Source organism: Stigmatopora nigra, chromosome 5, assembly GCF_051989575.1.
Source record: "Stigmatopora nigra isolate UIUO_SnigA chromosome 5, RoL_Snig_1.1, whole genome shotgun sequence".
NCBI classification, from domain to species: domain Eukaryota; kingdom Metazoa; phylum Chordata; class Actinopteri; order Syngnathiformes; family Syngnathidae; genus Stigmatopora; species Stigmatopora nigra.
Window position 1 is genome coordinate 2,672,728 of NC_135512.1, and position 26,620 is coordinate 2,699,347.

A 26,620-nucleotide genomic window follows, 5' to 3' on the forward strand; every position below is an offset into this window, starting at 1 on the left:
AAAGTCTTCAACCGCCGAGAATCCAGGCGCCCCCGTCGAAAAACTCCGGCCCACCAAGGGTTTTGAAGACGCCGTGCGCACGGTCACTTACCAGATGTCGAACAGCAGCGCCTGGGTTCTCGCTCCGGTATATTGACCTCCATGGCTCAGAAGGACCAAAATGTCAGGTTCATTAATAATTACCTTCGTCCGTAATTATCAATAACTGCAGGAAGACATCTTATTCAATTATTGACATTTAATTAAATAGAAATGGATTCAACAGATAGCCTCCGGAGGGGAGCATTACAGCAAGTGTCCCTTACAACTTCCGAACGTCTCCCCGAATAGACATTTTCGTCCTATTCTTATGGTCACAAGTTACAGAGTTGTTGATCATTCCATCACGTATGAGTAAAAACAACATCTGGGACTACAATAACAATCAAAGTATTTTACTAATAACAAAAACAGGGACTAGACCTAACAACATTTAGATTAGAGTAATTATACAACCTCCTTGACCTAAGAATCATATAATATAATCATAATCATATAATCGTTACATACAGAAAAACCCGAAGTGTACGGTTACATAACGATAACAATATTCTTGTTATTGTCCGAATAGCCCTGTCCTCGTCACCAAGGGCCCACCAAATCTCAAGGACCCAGATTGGGTGGATTGTTTGTATAACCATCCTGGAACAGGCTGTCTAGGTTAAAGATGACTTGGTGTGACCTCAAGACTTTTGAAAAACAGAAAGAGAATGATTTAACAAAGTAATGAATTAATACAAAGAAAAGAAAGAGATTGATTTAATAAAGAAATGAATTAATATAACTATTATAATAATAAAACAGAATAAACCCAACAGTGGCTCTTTTGCTGGGTGCATAAGGCCTGCGAGCCAAATGTGGCACTTTCCTTGGGTGCATATGGCTTGTGAGCCAAATGTGGCTCTTTCGTAGGGTGTATATTTGCTCTAAGCTGTGAGCTTAAATTTTATAACATCTGGTTAGGAAAGTTGAGTACCGAACGCACCAATAGGAGCGTCACTTTGGCGCAAAACTACCTCTAGCGCCGCTTTAATTAGATATATTTTTTTCATAAGACTTAATTATGCATGCATACTGCCATTGATACCCATTAGCAACAGCTAATTTTGCTTTTAGAAGAATTTCGAGACTTTTTGGACTTTAAAAGTGTTGAAATTACCCTCAAAAATATGCCGACATTTTCATGTATTTCTCCTTTTCCGGGAGTTTGGAATTAAGAGTTTGGAATTGCGTTTTTTTGCAGCCTATTTTGTTTTTCACCGCAGCAAACCGAGCGCGAAGCGGAAGAAAAGATGACGATGATAGAGCGTGAGGGGTCAGTTAGAGACGAGAGCATCTCGGCTGTCCCCGGGTCATTTCGCAGACGCTTCTTCTTCCTTCTCTTCTTCTTCTTCTCGCTGTTGCCTTTTTTTTTTTTTTTTTTTAATGGGCCACCGACGCGTTCGCCGCAAACGAGAGAGTTTTGCATAATCTCCCGCATCCACGGCCGGCGCCGGAGGGACCTAGAGACGATCCGTACTTTTGCAAAAGTGCTACAAAACGCGGCACCGCCGGGCACGGACGCCGCACGCCGTTTTCACATTGGGTTACTGTCTGATGCTAATAAAATACAGGCTTTACTAGAGACCGCGACACGCATACAAAAGGTCCCTAGTCGCTATTACAACGTTTGATTCAAATAATATGGACAAAAAAGAGCAATTTAGAAGCTAGACAAGTTGCAGTTATTGATGAATGACATTTTTCTCCATATATAAGGCGCACTGTATTATAAGGCACACTATTTTGGATAAAATTTAAGACTTTTAAGTGCGCCTTATAGTGGTGAAAATACGGTATTTGCTATTGACTTGCAGGTATGAAGCACTCACTACTTTATAGTCACCTCTAGAGCCAGCCATTGTTGATGTTTTGGATTTCTTTGTATAAAATCTTGCAGTGGGGGAGGAGCTATATGATGGAAGATTTTGTTAACTAAGATGCCATCTGCATATTTATCAGTATTGTTTCAGTTCAGGCATTTGTGTTTTTTTTAATATGCGACAGTGGTGGTTTTTCATTTTTGGTTTTCTGTTTTTTCCATATATAAGGCGCACTGGATTATAAGGCGCACTGTCTATTTTGGAGAAAATTTAAGACTTAAGTGTGCCTTATAGTCGCGAAAATACGGAACTCCTTCTTAATTCCCCTTAATAAGCAATTATAAAAATGTACTAATGCAACGTAGCACAAATTTATCCTAAAAAATGTGCTTAAAACTTAAAAGCCAATCAATATGCACTAAATTCACGATTCTGTATGATGCTAACAGCTTTCCTGTCTGGGCACATTGCTTGCTGACGCGCTATATTATATAGTGAAAGGGTAATGAAAATATTAGCAGTCGACAATGACGTTTTTGGGTAAAACCAGATCAGTTTTACAAAAAAAAACGACTTTAAAAACTTTTGTACAAAAGTTATGCGATGTAAACAATTTGAGATGATCAAAACATGTATAAAATACAGGAAAAACGTATAAGTTGACAGGTATGATATCTTCTTAGCTAGCGCATTAAGCTGAATATCTGAATTCTGACTAAAGTTAAAACGTCACAGAAAAAAATACCTGGTTCGTCGCCAAATACAGTTTTGGGGGGCCTTTCAAGTCCAGGTTCAAAGCCTAAAGGCTGACTGTCTTGATTATAAAGCCTAGCAAATAAAACAGCCACATGCATGCATGCGTCTGCGCATCTCAAGTTTAATACCAAAAAGTGCTTAGTCAAATAAGCCCGAGGATAATAATCACGTCCTACTTGACATCTTGACATGTTTCTTACTCATTAGAACTTAAGACGAATCAGCAGTCGTTAATTCAAGAAAACATGGCCACCCATTGAACCCTTGGCGTCAACAGAAGTCCAATCCTTTGTAAACCGGGATCTTTGGCCGTTAGCCCCTCCCACTTTCAAACGGATGGGACGTCCATCTTCGTCACCGCACTCCCAAACGTGGTCATTCGCGGATAATTTCCATCATTCCCGGCCAGAGCGCCGCTGAGGGTCTTTTTGGCGAGGGGAGAGCAAACTCACTGTGACAACGGTGTCCTCCTTTTTCTCCGGGTGTTGTCCTGATGCTTGGCCAGGTTAATGTCTCGCCAACGCGTGTCACGGGAAGCCGGCCATCCGGCTGGATGAGCGCACCGGAGTGACGGCCGGCTCACAAACGCTCCCTTACCAAATAAAAGTACATTTTTATCAACTGCCAAAAGGTGCCAGGCGGAGATTTTGATCAGATTTGGTTGTCATCGCTAGAGTAGAGAAATGCTATCAAGAAAACTCAGAAAACTCAGACTTGGGATTAGTAATTTACCTCAACAAAACGTGCAATGTAGCAATACTTGGCAACCAGGGATTTTTCCGGTGTTTTTTTTTAACTGAAAGATGTGTTTTGGCAATAAAAATCCGATATTTTTAAACCAGTAAAAATAATTACAAGTTATATTGTAACTAGGAGTTAACATGCTATTTTATTTGCATCTGTGGAACACTTAACCACCAATAATGCATTCAACATGTCGGTATGTTGTTCTCCTAAACTCAATACAGTAATACTTTGTATTTTACTTGTATCTCAAATCATTTTTCCCCATAGAAATGAACTAAATGCAAAGTAATTTGTTCCCACACTTAGAAAAAAACACCAAAAACAGGATATTACAATGGGAAAAGCATTTTTTTATTAGTTCTAATTCACCACCTACTCACAAAGTAACAAATACCTATTTAGTGGTTATGATCTTCAATACAAAAATTTGACATTACTCAGTATAGACAGACAAATGTTACTTATATGAACTTAGATTACTACACACACAAAATTTTGTTTTACGTTACACTAAATTTAAACCATCTTGTGCGATAACCTTGGCAAAGATGTTTATGTAGTGTTCCCTCGGTTCTGGGCTAATTTGAAATTAATTTAATTTTGTTTAAATTTTTTTGTACCAGTGCTATTAGATATATATCTTTATGCCAGGGAGATGGGGCGAGAAAGTTATCATAAGCAGTCTTTCGCGTCTCATATGCTCGTATCTCAAGGCAAATATTTGCTCAGAGTTTTCCTCGTATCTCAAATTTCTCGTATTCTCAAGATATTGCTGTTAGATCATTTCACGAATCTGAACGTCGTTTCTAGGTTCGCGGTCTTGTCGTCGCATCCGTAATTTGAGATGACAAGAGATCATAAAAAAAATCGGCGTTTTTTTGTGTGCACAGCTGGACGAGGCGGCGGGCGCTAACGAGCAGAGAAGCCGCGATACAATTTGACACGCAACAAGGCGTGCTAAGGAAAAAGCTATTTCGGCACACTTGTGGTCCATATGGAGCATAAACGCGGCTTCACGGCGCATTTGTTCGCTAAAGTCGTAGCGCTTTACTTCGATTCATCCACTCGGGAAAGGAATTAGATGAGGGGGACGTGAGGGAAGAGGAAATGGATGACTGAAGAATGAACAAAGTGATGGAAAAGTAATGGATGGACTTTTGCTTAGACGCTAGCTAGCAAAGCATCAAGCGCCATTAGCATAATATTCAGTCCGATTAGCCCACGTTTCGCACTCACTGCATGCGATGGGTGACCTGGCGTGACAAAATGAGTCGGAAGATGAGAGATTCCGAGCTGAAAGGTCAAGAAAAATGTTTCATGAAGCCATTTTTGATTCTTTCAAAGCATTTTTGCTCATAAAAAAACAAATGCTTGTGTCATTAGCATTCATATACACCCACTGAATTTGCATAGGATTTTCGGGTGCTAATTATTGTTATTGTTTTGCTTTGTAGGACATAAATTAAAACTCATTAATCATAAGAAAAAACTTTTTCACCCAATGTTGCGCAGTACTAAACATACTTTTTTCTTCATTTTGAAAATATCCAGCTCTATATGACCAATTTATATCCGTCCACGAATTTAAAGAAAACAAACTACTGTATTTTCACGACTATAAGGCGCACCACATTATAAGGCGCACCCTCAATGAATGACATTTTTTCCATATATAAGGCGCACTGGATTATAAGGCGCACTGTCTATTTTGGAGAAAATGTAAGACTTTTAAGTGCGCCTTATAGTGGTGAAAATACAGTAATTGCTATTGACTTCCAGGTATGAAGCACTCACTACTTTACAGTCACCTCTAGAGCCAGCCATTGTTAATGTTTTAGATTTTTTTGGATAAAATCTTGCAGTGGGGGAGGAGCTATATGATGGAAGATGTTGTAAACTAAGATGGCATCTGCATATTTAACAGTATTCTTTCAGTTCAGGCGTTTGTGTTTTTTTAGTATCCGACAGTGGTGGTTTTTGTTTTTCCTGTTTTTCCATATATAAGGCGCACTGGATTATAAGGCGCACTGTCTATTTTGGAGAAAATGTAAGACTTTTAAGTGCGACTTAAAGTCGTGAAAATACGGTACATTTAAGAAAACCCAACTTTGTTTCCGGCGCTATTCGATTAGGTTTTGGAATATCACGGACGAGTCGCTCCGGTCGGCGACGAGGTTTGCTTAGCAGTTTAGCGTCGTCTTTGAAAGCGAGATTGCGCCTCTCTCGGTGTCATTGTACCTCTGCGTTTGGTCCCTCTAATCTGTTTAGCTGGACTTAATTTGCTTTTTTTCCCCCCCTCCGCCATTCCCCTTTCACGTCACTTAATATGCCATTTGGTTCTCCCGGGGGACAATCATTGAGTTTAGGAGAAGTTTAACCAGCTTAGAGGGTTGGCCAATCCAGATGGGCATCCGACTCCGGGCCGAGGGTCTCGCTGTCGGATTAGGACATTACGTGGAGAAAAGGGCCAGCTTTTTTTGCCACTTTCTTCCCTCTCAATAACATTCTTTCACATATTAGTTTGCTTCCACGCCCCTAGGTAGGGACTTTATCATGCAGAAGACCTTAATCCACTGTTGTTGAGTCCATCTCGGGTCCGCTTTGATGCCCCCCAACGCGCCCCCCGATCCGACCCGCCCCTCGCTAAGACAAAGCACCCGTGACTGAGACAATGGCGGGCGACAAAAAGGAGGTTTCACGCACCGGAGTGCGGCCGGCGGGGTCTTGTCCAGCCCGCAAATGAGAAAGCACATCAAAGGCGGGCCGGGCCGCAAATGTGTCGCAGTTAACGCCGCGTTGATGAGGACCCCCGGCCCCACTGATCTCTTGTATGGCACTTTATCTGGGGCTCACCTCTGAACCCCAAGCTTGAAAGACAGACCCCCCCCCCACCCCTCCTTCCTCCACCAGCCTGATATGATGAGCGTAAGCTCTTCTTTTGAGAGGCGCTATCAGCACCCCGGACAAATTGAAAAGGTTCGTTTGCCGTACCGCCGGCTCGCTTGATCCGGTCGCCGTGCATGGGAAAGGCAGATTAGCAGACTGTGCGCCATAATACGCCGACGCCTCGCCCTCCCGCTTGGAAAATGATCACCAAAGCTAAGTGATGGAGGTCAGTCGGTAGGCCCGTTGTGAAATTACTACCGATAGGGCCATAGTGTTAGCGTTAGCGGTTAGCGCTTCTGCCTCACCCTTCTCTCCAGGTACTTTGCTCTATACCCGCATCCCGAAACATGCATGCTAAGCTAATTCCATGCTTAATTGTCCTTAGTTGGATGAGTGGTTAGTGTGTCAGCCTAACAACTGGGGTCCTGGGTTCGAATCCAGGTTGCCCGATCTTCCTGGGACTGCTTAGGTTTTCTCCAGGTAGTCCAGTTTCTTCTCACATTCCAAAAACATACATGCTAAGCTAAATTAGCAATCTAAATTGCCCCTAGGTATAAGTGATTGGCTGTTTGTCTCAGAGTTCTGCGATTGGCTGCCCACCGATTCTGGGTGTCAACCCCGCCTATCGCCTGGAGTCAGAGGGGATCAGCTCCAGCACCCCCTGTGACTGTAATGATAATAAGCGGTTCAGAAAATGAATGAGTGTTACTGTAAATGATAGTTCATTTTAGTGTATGATTGATTGGCTTAACACCAATTCAATTTATCCATTGCCTATTGCCTATTAGATGCTGAGATAGGCTACAGCACCCTTACAACCTTTGTTAGCATATATGTACCCATTTAAAAGAAAAAATTCCTAATGTATGGTTTATTATGTTGCTTGTAGTTATTTATGTCATTGACAGTTAGTGAGTTAAAGACTACTATTGACATATAAAAAACTGATATTCAACTGACGTCCAATCTTTTTCCCTCTTTTGGGGTAATAAGCAAAGGGCCATATGTTCATAATCATTTCAAATGAAAACAAACACCATGTTATCCCTAAAGAAATGAGAATAAAAGACTCAATGTTGACGTCTCAAAGGCCATTGAAAACATCCATTGAGCAACACTCCACAATAGAATGGAATTCAGTCACCTGTCGCAACTTAAGCTGCGCATTTCATCGGCTACACGTTTCGGGCCAACAGATGGCGGGACGGGCTCGGCCCGGGGCTGGGAATTTCAGACGTGGGTAACGAAAGAGAGGAGAGAGAGAGGGTGAAAAAAAAAATAGGGGGTCGGGTGAAAATCCCCTTAAAGAAGAGCATAAGCTTGAGCAGAGAAACAGAAAGGGCCTGCGACTGCTGCTAATTACCCAGAAACCACACAGAAAGTGCCCAGTGAAGAGGTTCACATCCCTGCTTACGCACATAAAAGGCGTAGTACCAAAACATTTCGCGCTGGGACAAAGGCAGCCAGATTACCATAATCTTTGGGTTTGGATCCCCTGTAAGCCGTCCTCCCCGTCCAATCCGTCTTCCTTGGATTTCTCTCTCTCTCTCAACCCTCATCTGACATTTTCTCGTCCGACAACACCCTCGTTCTTCTCCGCCTTCTTGTGATCATTCCTTGGCCCAATGGCGGCCATTTTGTTCATGTTTAAACATCGTCAAAACGCAAAATAACAACAACGAGCTTTGTACGAACGATCCGAATCCAAAACGTTTACTGTTCTGTGCTGTTAGCTTCTGTACTATTCAACAAATGGTCATTTGCGCTAATGCTAATGAGCCGTCACGTTGCTCCACTTCATTTTTCGTCACATGTAGCGTAAATGTGTGCATATTATACCACACACACACACAGGCATATTTGCAGTTGTTAATGCTTAGCCAAGCGCGCTAATCGCCGTGCACTGATGCGTGCGGTAAACACGCGAGTGTTAATTATACGGTCGGAATATATATTAGAGTTGAATGAATAAAGAAGGAGCAGATGCCCAAAATACCAATTAATGTTTTCCTATTAGCTGGTTTACTGTATGTTTTGACTAGACACATTTCAAATGATTGCAGTTCTTCATACACGGTTTAATCCTTTAGTGGGGCGTCCAATTCATTTTGACTGGCCGGACCGTGATTGGTTACCAACTACATGGTCAAATTTGATTGGATGTCAATGGCATTGAAATTGTGAATTAGTATCCTACTCTTAGTTTGAATTAATTGGATGTCTATTGTCGTCAATGGGAGAAAATAAATATATATATATATATATATTTTTTAAAAAATGTATACACAAATATGGGCCTCATGTTCTCAGTCATAAAATTTCTAATTTTATAATTAATATGAAAAATTAACAACATATGTATTTTTTATTTATTTATTACTTTAATTAAATTAACAAACGTAGCTAATGTATAACAAATCAAACAGAAAATAAACATACTACCCGGCACATATAGTAACCTCCTATCTGTAACTAAATATATATAATTAAGGAAACCATAAAATAAAATGTATTGAGATGAGTCAATATTTTAAAACTTAAAGAATAAAATACCACTTTTTGGTAAAAGCACTCTAGCATGATTCGACACTTAGCAAAAATATATTTAACACCAAATGACTTGTATTTTGTTAATGTTGACAATTGTAGGCTAAAAATGATCACTTCATGAATTCAGTTTGTTAAATAATTGGTTGATAAAATCACTTGTAAATGGCACTCATAAGTCAAGGCACTACTACAGTAATCCCTCGAATATTGCGGGTAATGTAGACCAAACATTGCCACAATAATTGAAAAACCTGAGAGTAGGGTCACTCATAACTTTTTGAGTCCTAAAATAATGTATACCAGAAAAAAATAGCAAAGAAGTGAATTTGCGAGAAGTAAAGTCACAACAATGGAGGGAAGACTGAACATTGTATTGCAAATGACTAGCTATGCATTAGCTTCGGCTAGCTAAAATAATTTATTCTTCATAAATGGCTCAATGTAGTTAAAGTAAATTGCTTTCAAATGCGAACAACCTTGACTTGTGTTGGTTGGAGATCATAAAACAAGGTTTTCAACTAAAGCGTTAGCGTCAGAGCTAACAACAGCGTGGCGCTACAGCACTTTGAAGGCTGGCACGGGAGGAACAAAGAGGAAAAGCGCTCAAGCTCGGCAGCAAAACACCTTTGGACAGCAAATCCCGCGACGCCGCCGCTTACAAACTAAATCATTTCAACCGACTCTTGTCACGAGCACGTGGCAGCAGCCCACCCGGCGCCACTCGGCGCCACCCGGGCACGGCGTCGCCGTCCTTTGTCAGCCAAACGAAAAGCCGTGTGGCACCATTTTGCGTACATTGGCCTCTCAATTATGGATGCTGACGTTAAGTGGCGGCGATGGCAGCCAAACAACAGCGTCTGGAGTTCGACGGTAGCAAGGCGGGCAAACAAAGATGGCTGCCAGACTGTTAACATTCGCTTTTTGGGGTCAGGGTGCATCGATCGCTATCAATAGAGGCAGAGATAATAATATTACGAGTAGCTATGATGATTGGTCATTGTTTTGCTTCCAATCTTCAGTTTTTCTTTAAAACTAGAGCAAGGGGGTCAGACTCGGGTTGGCTCGCGAGCCGCTTTAACGTTAACTAGATTTTATGTGGGCCAGACCATTTTAGATAGAATATTTAGATTTTTTTATTTAATAAATGGATTAAAAGAACTGGATTAAAAACCCTGAATATTCTGTTTTTTTATAGATCTAAAACAATGTTTATTTTAGCTTTTTTTAATGTGTTTTTTTATTCTACATATTCTATAATAGATTTTTTTTTTATGAATGGATTAAGAGAACTGGATTAAAATCCCTGAATATTCATTTTTTAATATAGATCTAAAACAATGTTTATTTTAGCTTTTTTAATGTATTTTTTTTGATTCTACATATTCTATAATAGATTTATTTTTTATTTTTATGAATGCATTAAGATAACTAGATTAAAATCCCTGATTATTATTTTTTTAAAGATCTAAAAGTGTATTTTAGCTTTTTTATATATATTTTTAGATTTTACAAAATGATTTTTAATCTAAAAACACAGAAAAATTGATTAAAAATGACAATTATGGATTTAAAAGGGGGAAAATCAGGAAATACAATATACATCTATACTCTTCATTTTAATTTGATCCTAAAACAGAAAGTTGGCACTCATCATTTAAATTCCCGGGCCACACAAAATGATGCGGCGGGCCAGATTTGGCCCCCGGGCCGCCACTTTGACACCTGTGCACTAAATCGTTGCAGGAACACTTTTTGGCAATTGAAAATCTCCCAAAGCCAACTGGCGCTCCACCGTGGTGAACTTGAGGGTATTTATCTCGCGAAAAAGACCAACTATCGATCGGGTTTTTCCGCTCGTCTCCTCTTTTTAGTGCAGGTTTTCAGAGGGGTCGAACCTTCCTCCGAAAACATTTGGGGAGCACGGCGGCGGCGGCGTTCATCCCACGGAGAGGCCGAGCCACTCGACCGACCGAGGGTGCCGTGGAAATTCTTCCGTTAATCACGGGATGTTTCCAGAGCTAAACGTCACTAGCTGCCTACTCTCCTAATGTAGGAGGATGGCGCTCTTTATTTAGCTCAGGGGGCGCTGGAGCTTGTGTATTTGCCGTTTACAATATATCATGTAGGAGGTGAAACATTTGATTTTTGTTTTGCCGTAAAGTGAACTTGTCAAACGGGGAACTTGTCCCATATGTCTTTGTTCTAGTGAACGGGAGGGTGAGCACTGGGCGGAGCGGTGCATTTTTTGTCAGTGTTTTTTTTGCCGTTAGTCAGTGCAAATGGCGGAGCTTGTTCGTTAATACAAGAGGAGTATATACTTATTCTCGTTGGCAAGTGGTCGTAAAGTTATCTTATTGTGAGGACATTTGTGTGCATCGTTTTCTGGATATTTCGAAGGGAATACAAGAGCAAACTACCATCAATAGGTTGCATCTGAAAGTCAGGGTGGAGGCGGGGCCAATAGAGCCAACCTGGAGGTAGAAAGGTATCGAAATTTAAAAAAAAAATTGAGTTTAGTTTAGTATAAGGTTAGATTCAACTTATTTTTGAGTGTTTTTGCATCTAATCCAAGTTTATTTAAATTTGTTCATGTTATGTTACGAGCGTGTTGCCATGCATTTTTTAATAAATGGCAAATTAGAACAAATAAAAATGCTGTTCCAATCCAATATCCTTTTTTGGGTGTTTTTTTCAGAGGATTGCAACCAATTAATTGGTTTTAAATTCATTTCTATGGGAAACGTTCATATGAGTCATGAGAAAATCAACATACAAGCTCAGTCCCGGAACACATTAAGCTCTTATCTCGAGGTACCACCCTAATATTAATACCAGCGACATATTTCCCCCCGCCCATTGTCTTTTTTGTCCACAAGTATCCCTTCAAGGACAACAGCGGCGGCCAGTTGTCAAACTCTGTACGGCGCCCTGGCAACCCACTTGAAAGAGGCCTCCTGACCTGTTTGCCTTGGATTTTTTTTCTCCCCCCTCCATCCCTTTTTTTTTCTCCCGTGTTTTTTATTATTAATATGTTTTCTGCACAGATTCTCCCTGACCCGGGACATTAAATAAAACATTGTGCACTTCATGAAAGATTATGAAAGAGCAGAACGTAAGCAGCGGGAGGTGTAAAGTCAGCACAATTCATTGTGCCATATAACGTCAATGCCGGAGCAACCCCCCCCCCCCCCCTCCCCACAACTCCGCTCCGACGCCCCGCGGGCGTATCGGCAGAACTAGCTATGGATGCTAAGCTTTTTCCGACAAAGCCGCCAAGATAAAGTACGCGCTTTCGCGGGCGCCGCCGATCGATGGCGAGGGCCTTACAGCCAAATCCCATAAAATAAGTTCAAACGCCGGCAAAATTTGTATTACGGCCGAGCGGCTTTGAAGGCGCCGCTCTGCTTTTGCCAGGGAAAATGATTTAAGCGTTATGCGCTAAGACGTCAACGTGTCAGAGCCTCCACTCAGTTTTGCTTGGCGTGTCCGCGCCGGGCCTCGTAGCGCTTTGCCGGGATCAACGCTAGAAAACGACGCCGCGTGTAAAGGGGAAAAACAGCGGGAGGAAAGGATGAAGAAACTAAAATGGTTCTTTTGTGATTCGTTTGGGGGGTGGGGTTAAAGGGGCGGGGATACATTTAGAAATTGTTGTATTTTGCCATCCTTTGTATACCAAATTGTTATCGATATGCTACCAACTAATATTTAAATATCGTTTTGTTACTGTTTAAAAAAACCCAATAGATTGCTAGCTAAACATTCTACTTGAACAGGGTCTATGTTAACTAGGAATGGTTAAGAAAATGTATTGAAATTGTGATATTTTGCCATCTTTTGTATACAGAATCGTTATCGATATATCCCAACAACCATTGCTATATTGTTGTCATCATTTTAAAAAAAACAATGGAACTGATAGATTGCTAGCTAAATGTTCTACTAAAATTTTGTCTATGTTAACTAGGAATGGGTGGGAAAATATATTGAAATTATGATATTTTGCCATCTTTTGTATACCGAATCGTTATCGATATGCTACCAACTAATATTTAAATATTGTTTTGTTACTGTTAAAAAAAATAGATTGCTCGCTAAACATTCTACTAGAATAGTGTCTATGTTAACTAGGAATGGGTGGGGAAATATATTGAAATTGTGACATTTTGCCATCCCATGTATACCGAATCGTTATTGATATATTCCAAGAAGCATTGATATATTGTTGTCATTTAAAAAAAAAAAACAATGGAACTGATAGATTGCCAGCTAAATGTTCTACTAATATTTTGTCTATGTTAACTAGGAATGGGTGGGAAAATATATATTAAAATTATGATATTTTGCCATCTTTTGTATACCGAATCGTTATCGATATGCTACCAACTAATATTTAAATATCGTTTTGTTACTGTTTAAAAAATAGATTGCTAGCTAAACATTCTACTAGAATAGTGTCTATGTTAACTAGGAATGGGTGGGGAAATATATTGAAATTATGATATTTTGCCATCTTTTGTATACCGAATCGTTATCGATATATCCCAACAAATATTGAGATATCATTTTGCTAGCTAAACATTCTACTAGAATTGTGTCTATGTTAACTAAGAATGGTCGCCCCTTCCAGTCAATGGTACGGAATCTAGACCATTCAAAGACAATCTTCCCAATGTTTAGGGGTATTGACAGGTCACTTCTTGTGCAGAAACCCCAAACGTCACCTGTAGATGGCTCCAAAATCAATCAACTCTTTTTCAATCAATCAATCAATCCTTTAAGACCGTAAACTGTTAGTATTTTTAAGTAGTATTTTTTTAAATACTGACACAAATACTACACATAAGCAGCCATTGACACCAATTTACCTAAAAATTGAATTTATATATATTTTTATTTAATATTTTTAACTCCTCCCAAAAATCCTCATAATTCCAAGTACACTGTATTTATAAAACCACTTAACCCCATGTCTACCACAGATAGCAACATCCACCCATCCAATCCATTTGAACCGGAAAAGTCCATCCATCAGTCCCACTAAAACAAGATCACCTCCATTGGGACTCACCATATGTTTGTTTGTATTCCCACAATCTCTTTATCCTGTTGGCCAGCATTTTAATTGCTTAATTAAACCCAATTATCCCGCCTGGGAGTTTTTTTTTTTTTTCATTCTTATTTGAGCCTTAACACCTCGCCGGCCCAGCTCGGGGGAATAAAAACAAAGATGGTGGAGCGCGGGCCATGTTAATGTCGGATGGGGGGGGGGGGGTCTCTCTCTGGAGGACGTATGGTAGTGTACGCACACACGCCAAAAAACGAGAGGTTGGCATCTGCGGGACATTCGGGCGCTATCACATGAAACGGCTCGGTGTCAGAGCCCGGGCCGCCTTCACTCGGAGGTCCGGGGGGCGCCGTGACTTATTTATGACTCCTGTCCCGAGTCTGCGTCTATGTCGACCCCCACCAACCAGCCAGCCAGCCGTTCGTACCGATGCAACCTATTGGCTTTTCAGATGATGCTCCCGGTGCTGTTTAAAATGTAAACAGTAGCTTGTGTCAGTGTGTGTATGTGTGCGTGTGCTAATAATTGATTTATACACAGTGAAAACAATATATATAGTGTTTATGCTAGCAAATGACAGCAGCATTGACAATTGGCGCTCAATAGAATGGACTTTAAAAAGTCAATGTATAACTCAAAAGGAGGTTTGTTTGGTTTGTGGAAGGACAATTGATTCTTTTTGGGGGGTTGTTGAAGTATGATATAAGTAGAGCTAGTTGTATAAAGGCTCCCTCTTGTGGTGTGTGAATGATTTACTGGCTGTGATGTTTTAGTTGTGTTTCGCTTTTGAATACATTTAGATTTTATTCTAATTGCAATTTTGAATGTGTTGGATTTTTTGAATGCGCAAAATATTTTAGGTTATTCTTTTGTTCGTTGAGTTTTCTGTCCCATTTGTCCTCACAAGGATCGTGGGGGGTGCTGAAGCCTAACCTAGCCGACTGTGGGCAGCAGGTGGAGGACACCAATAATTGGTTGCTAGCTAATCACAAATTTTTATTTTACAAAAAAATGCACATTCTTAACGCCACTTGACGTCCAATTCATTTTGACAAAGGAAAAACTAAATTTGTATTTCTTTTCAAAACCACAAACACTCAAAATCCCTAAAAAAAATCAATTCTATCTTGGTTAAAATGTCCCTGAATTTTAAAGTTACGTTAGCATTTGTTTCACCCTCCAGAAAATACTTTAAAGCCATAAAACGTCGGTATTTTCAAGTGATTGGATCCAAGATGGCGGCCTGTGCGGGTACAGTGGCTTTTTGCTCTCCAGTTAGGTGCTTTCCACCAATTTTATTCTACACAGCTGTGTATAATGACAGTATAGGCTTTTAATTTGAATGTATTAAACCATTAGCTACCGTTTACGGCAATAAAGTTATCCAATCCAAAGTTCTCCAATCCACTAGACAACCATTGCCATCCATTTGGACTGAAATGCCACTTTAACCCAAGCATCTCCACTGAGACGCTCTACATTTCTTTCCAAGGCTTCACTCGGCCGCGTTTGCCCTGATTTGCGCCGACGAGTCTTTTACGGTGACTCACCGTAGCAATAAATAAACGTGAATGTTTAAATGTAACATCAGGCTAATGCTCTGTGAAATTGTTTCAATGTTTGCATCATTCAGCAAGCAGCATTTTTCTCTCTCTCTGTAAGCCCCACCAGCACTATCTTAAATGTTTTATTTTATTTTTTATTTATTCTCCTCCTTTTGTGTTGTGGCTTTTTGTTGGAGAAATATGTTACTAATGGCTTATGAATTAATAAGAGGCCAAACTGAATTAGACTTTCATGGGAGGTGATTGCAAAGCGCTTGAAAGCCTGCCTGCTTTTTATTCAGATTTCACCATTTTACGCCTCAGCGCTTTTTTCGGGCTAGATAGAATAGCGCCTCCCCCCGGATTGGACGAAACAAAAAATACACCCTCACAGATACTACTATACCGGGACTCTACTACTGTATTTATTTGTATACATGCTGTATTTGTCACTTAAGAAAAATGATGACTGAATCGAAAGTTCGGCTTATATGCGCACAAATTGGACTTGACATGCACAAAATGGCCAATACGGTAATTTATGTCAAAATAGAGAAAATATAAACAGATAAAATGCTAAACAACATTTATTTTGACGTCTATGAATGAAATTTAACAAAAAAAAAATACAATGTATCTTGTCTAAAACATGAAAAAACTCACTTTTGCCTGCCATTGCTCACTCGGGGTGCCGTTATCTTACCTAGAGATGACAAGCTAAACTGCTACGTACACACTGGTTGTACTGCTCACATGACTTCCCTTTTTAATTTGTGTATGTGTAGGCAACACCTTTTCAGAATGTACAATCCATCAATCAATTCATATATTATCTCAAAAATACCTGGTGCGATGATTTTTCTTATAAACTTTCCCTTCAAAGTTACACATTGGTGCTCCCTATTAAAACCATGAACATTGTGAATCAAGGGGCGGCTTAAATGAGGGAAATAGTCAAATTATATGATTTTTAAAGCAATTTTAAGGGTGCGGCTTATACGAGGGAAATTGTCAAATTCTATGATTTTTTTAAAGCTATTAAGGGTGTGGCTTATATGTTGAGGCGGCTTATATGAGGGAAATTGTCTTTCTATGACTTGTAAAGCAATTTTAAGGGTGCAGCTTATATGTTAAGGCGGCTTATACGAGGGAAATTGTCAAATTCTATGATTTTTATAGCAATTTTAAGGGTGCGGCTTATACGAGGGAAATTGTAAGATTCTATGATTTTTTAAGCTATTTTGAGGGTGCAGCTTATACAATGAGGGGCTTATACGAGGAAAATTGTAGCATTCTATGACTTTTAAAGCAATTTTAAGGGTGCGACTTATACGTGGATGAGGCTTATATGCAAGAAAATACAATAAGTCTTCCTTTTTTAAAGCAGTGGCTTAGTGACTGCATCTCCCTTCCAAGTCTGTACACTAAACGTCCCTGCTCTTTCTTTGCCTTCCTTTGTGTAGCAGCTTTTTGTTGGCGAAATATGTTACTAATGGCTTATGAATTAATAAGCGGCCAAACTGAATTAGACTTCCACGCGAGGTGATTGTAAAGAGCTTGAAAGCCTGGGAGGTTTTATTCAGATTTCCGCATTTTCCGGACGACTTGCCTTTCTCCCATAATGCATCCCTGGGTCGCGAGAGGCTCTCCGGTATAATTTACTCAGGCCGGCAAAGAGGCATTAATTTTCTATTATTGTGAAAAGATGATTCGTGTTTTGGGGGCTGTCGCCATGATTTATTTACATGCTCAGCAGGCAAAGACGGCTAATGGAAGATGGCTAGCTCTGACGTTTAACTACAGCGGCGGCACATGTGTTAATGTGTCCTCCCCGGGCGCCTCCCTCCCTCCCTCCCGCTAATGGAACGCAACGCCCCGCAACTTAACACGTAAATTCACTCGTCTGCGACTTAAACGCTCCGACGCTCGTACGCGGGGGAGATGCTCGGCGGTAAATCACGGCCAGTCTTATTTGGCGAGGTGCCGCTTGAGTTTTTAACAGCGGCGCTAAGTACACGCAGGACAATGTTGACTTTAAAAGTGTTAAAAAGTAAAAAGCAGAGTGACTTTAAAAAGGGTAGAGCATATTTTCCTTATATAAAAGTGAAAATGGCCACCAATAGACGATGATATCACAACCAGAATGAGCTAGCCGCTAGCTTGCTATCATAGGCTTTCTATTCTTTTGATCCTGTCTTAGCGTTCTGTCGTTTTGTCAATATTTCCTAGCCACAAAGCTAACTTATCGCTACCAAATGAATTGATCACATTGTATTTTTGGGAAAATATGTATGTACAGTATTACCTCGTTTACCCTGGTTGATAGGTTCTGAGAACTGCAGCAATAAGTGAATAAGTGATTTAATTTAAATGTTATTTGGAGTTTTAAAACCCTTTGTGTACTAATAATTATAAATACTAAATATTTAAAATGCTCCCTCAATGTGAGTTGGCTATTTTTCCCCATTTGGGTCCAATAAAAACATGGCAAATATTAAAGGGCCTAACAAAGAGACTTAGAACCATTTTGAAGGAAACAATGAATTGACTATTTAAATTAAGGTTGTGTTAATTTGTATGTATACATGTAGATATCTGTGTATTTATGTATATATATTTTATGTACATGGGAGTACATGGGAGTACATGGGAGTACATGGGTGTACATGGGTGTACATGTGCGTACATGTGTGTACATGCGTGTACATGTGTGTACATGGGTGTACATGGGTGTACATGGGTGTACATGCGTGTACATGCGTGTACATGCGTGTACATGCGTGTACATGCGTGTACATGCGTGTACATGAATGTACTGAATAAAGTTATCTAATTTTACCCTCCCAGTGAAAATGGATTGGACATCTAATGCCATGAATGTTGGCCTGTAAATTAACGTTTTGGGCTTAAAAAAAAATGAACCCACAATCAGATGTCGATAAATGGTGGCAGCCTTCCAAGCTAATGCTAACTTTTTCTTTCCTAGTTTTACAAAAGGATGAAAAGATGATCAGTGGGCAGAAGGCCAAAGGCTGACGACGATGACCACCAAACAAAAGCAAATGTGCCACCAGTTGTATAAATGAAAGCCTCTGGACGAGCGGCTCATCCTGTGACTCATTGACTTATCAACGCTTCAACGCGGGTGAGTCTTGGATGGGGGGTCCGGGGAGGGGGGGGGTGGTCTTGGTTGAAACTCTGCTGAGTGGCCAGAAATGTTTTGTTTTGAACCGGGTCGCTTGGCTGTGAATCAGCTTCTTGTTATGACTTTTAATGACAGCCTGAATCGCAGCTCGCTGACATTTCGACTGGGAGATCTGGCAGTGGAATGTTTATCTTTCTGCGCCATTGATGACAATCTATTTGACTGGGAGGGTTGGCACAGATCTTGTGATTTTTTGGAAATGGGTTTAAGATTAATTGGCTTGGTAAATGTTGCGTATCATGATGCACAGATTCTTTATCCTCTGTCAAAAATATTGAAAATAGAAAAGTACTTTGCTTTTGCGCTAATTCCTGTTGGTAACATTTTGATGCACATATTCTTTATCCTCTGTCAAAAATATAGAAAATAGAAAAGTACTTTGCTTTTGCGCTAAAGTATTTTCCAGTTCGTTACAGTTTGATGCACATTCTTTATTCTCTTTCAAAAATATAGAAAATAAAGAAGTACTTTAGCGCAAAAGTAAAGTATTTCTCTGTTTGTAACATTTTAATGCACAATCTTTATCCTCTGTCAAAAAATATTGAAAATATATAAGTAATTTGCTTTTGCGCTAAAGTATTTCCCTGTTCGGAACATTTTGATGCACATATTCTTTATCCTCTGTCAAAAAATATAGAAAATAGAAAACTACTTTGCTTTTGCAGCAAAACTATTCCCTGTTTGTAACATTTTATTTATATTAGAAATGTTTTTTTTGCTTAGTTAAGAATATAAATTACTTTATTTTGAAATGAAGTTTGTAGTTTTTGAAATCTAAAAATTTTTCGGGAGCAAACCAAAAATACTGTTCTAAAAAATATATATATATAAATGATATTTTGTCTATAATTTACTTTGAACAAACTATAATCAAAAATAATTAAGCAATACATCTTAAAAAGCAATTTGTCTTTCAGAAACTTTATATTACAAATCGATCCCCTTTGGTACACCACACTTTTTTTTTTTTATCTCCCGCTAACGTTTGTGAGGAATAACTGCTAATTAAAAGATCTCAAAAGAAAGAAGTGACAGCTATTAGAAGGTTAATTAGGCAATAATGAAGGAGATCCATCAGGTAACGGCACTCTTTGCCGCCGCAATGTGACTACGTCTAATCCCGTCGTATTAATAGCCCGAGCGTGCGGCAACACTTCACACGCCGCCACGGTGAAATTGGAGCAGGTTCCGCCCGCCGACTGTCAACCCGAATTAGGAGCAACCCAGCTTGGCGAAGCTTTTAGGCGGAAGAAATTTGCCTTGGTGGCATCGCTCATTAGCAAAACTCAAGTGTGGCGTTTAGGGACACGCAGTTTTCCCCAATATCGGCCCCCCTAAGTCACTTTAATTTAATAACTAGATATCTATTATGGGACGATGGGCTGAAAAGTTTCGGCAAGCCGAGCTTTCAAAACCATAAAGTCTGCCATTTTGTTGGAGGCGGCCATTTTTTAAAACGGACAGATATGGCTGCGGATAAGAAATATAGCAAAGTTCAATACAGTGGTACTTCGAGATAAGAGCTTAATTCATTAATGGGACTGAGTATGTTGATTTACTCGTAACTCAAATTAACGTTTCCCACTCGAATGGACTAAAAATTGATTAATTTGAATAAATATGGCTGTGGATAAGAAATATGGCAAAGTTCAATACAGTGGTACCTTGAGATAAGAGCTTAATTCATTCCTGGGACTGAGTATGTTGATTTAGTCGTAACTCAAATGAACGTTTCCCATCTGAATGAACTAAAAATTGATTAATTATTTCCAACTCTGAAAAAACACCCAAAACTGGATATTGGATTGGAAAAATATTTTTATTTTGTTCTAATTTGCCATCTATTAACAGAGTAACACAAAACTAGTGGTTTAATAGTACTAGAATGTGTTTAATTGTTCTAAAATGTGTTTAATAGTACTAAAATGTGTTTAATAGTACTAAAATGTCTTTAGTAGTACTGAAATGTCTATAGTAGTACTGAAATGTCTATAGTAGTACTGAAATGTCTATAGTAGTACTGAAATGTCTTTAGTAGTACTGAAATGTCTTTAGTAGTACTGAAATGTCTTTAGTAGTACTGAAATGTCTTTAGTAGTACTGAAATGTCTTTAGTAGTACTGAAATGTGTTTAAAAGTACTAAAATTATACAGATTTCACAGAGGAGAGAGAGAGAAACAAACTTTTTTCCACGGCAACATGCTCGTAACATAACATCAACCAATTTAAATTAACTTAGATTACGATTTATACACACAAAAATAAGTTTAACCTAACCTTACACTAAACTTAATTGTAATTTTGTTTGAAATTTTCATACCTTTCTAGGCTCTATTAGCCCCGCCTCCACCCTAACTTTCCGATGCAACCTAACAAAGGTTGTTTACTTTTGCCTTCCCTTCAAAATATTCCCAAAATGATGCACCCAAATGTCTTTACAGGGATAACTTAGCCATTACTAGCTAACAAGAAGTAGTTTAAACTCCTCCCACTCTACAGGGACCTTCCATTGGCTTTACCCGTGTCAGACGCTAAGCTAATATTATTTTTGAGCTGTCAACGAATCGATCATGACGCCACACTTGACTTTGGTCTGGCTCAGCTTGACTCGGGTCGAACGCCGACTTGTTTTCGTCCTCCGCGGCACGAGTTGAAAGGTCAAATCGTCCGCCGCCAATGCCGATGCCGACCCTCCCTCTAATTGATTAACAAACACGGCGCCGGTCTATTCTGTAACGTCAATACGACTTGATTAGCCACCGTTTGTCATTGACGGCTTCTACTTGACATCCGATCCCGTCGGGACAGATTGCGCCGTCATGGCCGCGAGATGGGGAAAAAAAAGTCCACGGCGCGGCGGTCCCGGGGGGCACGCATGGGAAAAAACGGATAATCCTCAAAATCCAACCTTGGATTTGAGGTGCAGAGTGTGAGGGGAACTAATTGGACGCTTGCTAATAATTGGATTTTTCTCAAGATGGGAGGAAAAAAAGGCAATGGAGTCAAAGACTGTATTTGAACCGATGCCAGGAGCTATTAACACACAGGGCCGCCATTGACTGCCATAGATGTCCTATTCGTTTTGTCTGAGAAAGACTGGCAGCCATTGAATGTGTTCAGACCGGCCATGTTTGAATTTTTGGTGATATAATGACTCATCAAATATGTTTTATGTTTATTTGTAGTTATATTAGGAGATTGAAAAAAATTCAATGCTCCGCCCAGTGCTTGTAAATTTGCCTGGTATTTCAAGATAAATATTTGCACAAAAGTTTTACTCGTATGTCAAATTGTTCGTATGTTGGGGCACTCGTATGTCGAGGTACCACTGTATTTGTTTGTTTTTGCTTACTCGTATCTCAAATTGTTTGTATGTTGGGGCACTCGTATGTCGAGGTACCACTGTATTTTTGTTTTTGCTTACTCATATCTCAAATTGTTGGTATTTTGGGGCACTCGTATGTTGAGGTACTACTGTATTTTTTTGCTTACTCGTATCTCAAATTGCTAGTATGTTGGGGCACTCGTATGTCGAGGCACCACTGTATTTTTGTTTTTGCTTACTCGTATCTCAAATTGTTGGTATTTTGGGGCACTCGTATGTCAAGGTACCACTGTATTTGTATGTTTCGTACTGACTAACGGGGAAAAAAACTCTGCTTTATGCTCGTGTATCAAAATTTGTCTCGTATTTCAAGATAAATATTTGCCCAAATTTTACTCGTATCTCAAATTGCTCGTATATCGCGGCACTCGTATATCGAGGTACCACCGTACAGTGTTCGGCTCGGGTTAGAATCCCCAGAAGGTCCTCGAGCGGCTTTACTATATTTGCGGCGTCTTTATTGGCGGCGCGAGAAGGCGAAAGGGAAACGGCCAAACCCCCGTGGGGAACGTGTGATCTAATCACGCCGGCAGGAGCCCTTTGGATTTGGCCAAAGCCCGGGGAGACCACGGCGGCCTTCTAATGGCGTCGCTGGGGAAAAGGCGCCACACCGATTCTTCCGGGCAAAATCCCCGACAAACAAGAGCCATCCGCCGCGTTGCGCTAATCCGCTCCGAGAGCTTTGTTGTCCCGACGTCCTCCCGCCGTCCTCCCGCCGCTACATACACACTAGCCCGGCGTGTGGCGTTGGCGCTCATTTCCGCAACGTTTGCCCGGCGACGGCCAAAAAACAGCCAAGCCTTCCGTGAGAACTTTTTCAGTGGAGCGCAATTCTTTCAGTGTCGTTGGCCATCACAGACGTCCAATCACGAGGCTCTTAGAAACTCATTTCAAAATGGAAATACATTTATTTAAATGTAAACATCCAATTTATTTGAATTAGGTCGCCTGGCTAAAGGCTAATGAAACGGTATCGTTTGCTAACACCAGCAATTTCAGCTAATTCGTTAATTAGTTATTTTTTTATATATTTTTTTTTAACTAAGATGAAACTGGCTCCAAGCCCCACCCACTAAAATCCACAAAAAAATATTTTAATTCTTCCACTTGACTAAGCTATACTTTAACTCTTGGATTGCCAAAACTTCATTTTTGCGAAAATTAAAATAGCAAAAATGCACTGAATGCTAAGTGACGTTTTGAAGTTAGCGCCATGTTCTGTAGAAATGAAATATACTTTTCAGAGCCCGTTAGGGGGCGCTATCTTGAAAAATATGAACCTCTGCACAACAGCTATTCGAATGTAAACAAAAGACGGATGTGAATAAACATTTTACTGAACTTTTTTCGGCTTTCAAACTCCAAAAGTGTATCTTTATCAAAATGCATTCATAATCATTAGAAATGATTTCCGATATTCCAATATTTTGTTGGAAAATGGCCTGTAAAACATTAAAAAATATCACAAATGAAGAAAATAGTCATTTGTCCTTAAACAAAATGGCCGAACCACTGTATTATCATTAAACTCCCAACTCACTTGTAAACGTGTCCATACTTATCGCTGACACGTTTTCTTGTCAAACAACGTCGCGGCTATTAGCATATCTTTTATTAATCGTCCCCGCCGCGCATATTAACGTATCTTTTATTAATTGGGCCGGCTAACTAAGCACGTCAAGTGTCGCCGTTCTCACGGAGCGCGCCAGCTGAAGGAATCGGGTCAGATTAGCGCCCAAGCTATCGATAGCCGCGATCAATTCAATGAGTTTGTCATTGACGCTTTAATGTATGCGTGGATTACTCTTGGAAAAAATTAGCCTGTAATTTCCCCCGGTCGCTGCTGCTCCCGCCGGCGTCCAGATAATTAAAGGCCGCTTCCTGTCTCGCCCCGCGTCTGAAGCGTCAACGCTAATTAGAAAGGGCAACAGTTGCGCCGCGTCGATAGCGGATTAGCCTTCATTAGGATAGGAAGTGACAGATGAGTCGCAATGACAGCGTTGAGGTCAAAGTGACAATAAACAAAATGGAGATTTGGCAATGTTGCCGTCCAGTGTTTAGTGAGATGAAGTTGTTTGGCTTTTGTTGTTGTTGTTTTTTGGCAGTACTTTGCATAGCCCAACTTTGTTTTGAATACCGATTTAATAATCAGGATTGTTAAATGAATTGAATTGAATGATTTTATTAAGTATAATGGGATTTAAAGCTTTAACTATGTAGTGCACTAATAACAACAATAAATGGACATATAAATAATCGGTAAATAAGACACAAATAAGGGCTAAGTTGTTCAGAATGCATCACATAGATTATCAATACAGTAATTTCTCAAATATCCTATTAATATGGACCAAAAATGGCCACAATGGTTGAAAAAAAACGCGTCAATAAATGAATATATCACTATAAATTAATAAATAAATGAAGATATAAATAAACAAATACATAAATAAAAAAATAAGAATAAATGAACATATAAATAAATAATAAATAACACCAATAAATAAATGAAACAAAGTTAAGAAGAGTTTTTATCTTTTGGTTATGAGTTTCCGCATGGATTTTTGCATTTTTATGAACTTCAAAAAAAATTAAAATACCCAGAAAAAATATCCGTTATATAGTGAAGCCTCAAAGTTGAATTGCGAAGTGGTGAGGGATTACTGTATCTTGTAATGATGAATAGATAATCAATAAATAGTAATAGATGAATAATTATTATTAAATGTACATGTGTTGTTAATAATTGGTCAATTAGTATATGTTGTAGTAGTCTTGATTAGGTCATAGGTGCAGAAATTGTTCAGTAAGGTGACAGCCATTGGGTAGAAACTGTCCTTGAGCCTGTTTGTCTTGGCTGTTATGGCTCTCTAGGGCCTTCCATAGTGCAGCAGGTTATAGTATGATTGCAAAACTATATAATGCCAATTTTGTATATATTTTTTTATTTTTAATTACATGTATTACTTAATTATACAAGTTATATTTTATTTTCAATAGGAACGATTTGCAAAGTGTCATCAGGTTTATTTTTTTAATCAACCAAAGTTGTTTCGGCCCCTCGCGGTCGGTCAAAAAAGATCGGACGTCTGTAAATCCTCGATTTCAATTTCCTATGATTCCATAGATTGTTGTTGTGGTGGTCCCGTCACAGCAATTTCCCCATTGATCGTGTGCATAATGACAGCACAGACAATTAACAACAAGTTATTGATGAGCAATCATGTGACCTGTGAAGCCCCCCGCCGGGGGCCGAGCTGCCGTCTGAGCCCACAGGAGACGCTCGCCCTCTACGCACATGTGCCGACATCACGTGGGCGGGCCGCCGCACGTCACGTCGTTTGACCTGGACGCTGACCTGCTGACCTCCCGCCCACCGGTAGTGGCGTGACCCCAAATATTCCTGTAAAGTCTCCCTATCACTCACACACTATTTCCAAAGTTTTACAAAATACAAGTCAGAACTATTTAAAGTATACAAAACCATTAATTTATTTTATGTCAGAGCTGCCAAATACTACAAATCTTCCATAGTTTACTACCCCAATCTTTACCAAACTACTAAATATGTATTATGTATATATGTATCTATGTGTATATGTGTATGTATTTGTATATGTATATATGTATCTGTGTATATGTGTATGTATTTGTATATGTATATGTATCTATGTGTATATGTGTATGTATTTGTATATATGTATCTGTGTATATGTGTATGTATTTGTATTTGTATATGTATATATGTCTATATGTCTATATGTCTATATATCTATATATCTATCTATCTATATATATATATATATATATATATATATATATATATATATATATATATATATATATATATATATATATATATATATATATATATATATATATATATATATATATATATATATATATATATATATATATATATATATATATATATATATATATATATATATATATGTATATATATTTACATACACATATACACATATACAAAGATATACACATATACACGTGTATATGTATGTGTATATTTATATATATATATATATATATATATATATATATATATATATATATATATATATATATATATATATATATATATATATATATATATATATATATATATATATATATATATATATATATATGTATATATATATATATATATATATATATATATATATGTATATATATTTACATACACATATACACATATACAAAGATATACACATGTACACATATACACATATACACATAGATATACACACGCATACAAATATACACATATACACAGATATACATATATACACATATACACAGATACACATATACACATATACATAGATACACATTTACACAGATACACATATACACAGATATACACACATACACATACACATATACACACACATATACACATTTATACACACACATATACATACACATACATATCTTTTACTATTACTTCAACATGTAATATTTTTATTTTCAGATGAATTAAATACACCATGAATGAATAATAATTGCATATCATAATTGATCCATGATTTTTTGAGCAATGTGAATTTTGGATAAAAATG

General features: G+C 38.9%; 1 protein-coding gene across 1 annotated transcript in view; it reads left to right on the top strand.

Annotated features, from left to right (window-relative positions):
* LOC144196251 (uncharacterized) overlaps positions 1–26,620 on the top strand; it is a 119,364-nt gene that overhangs the window by 22,474 nt on the left and 70,270 nt on the right. The window contains exon 3 of the mRNA XM_077716196.1: positions 18,436–18,594. The gene's annotated coding sequence lies outside the window, so the exon portion shown is untranslated. The remainder of the gene's footprint in view (positions 1–18,435; positions 18,595–26,620) is intronic.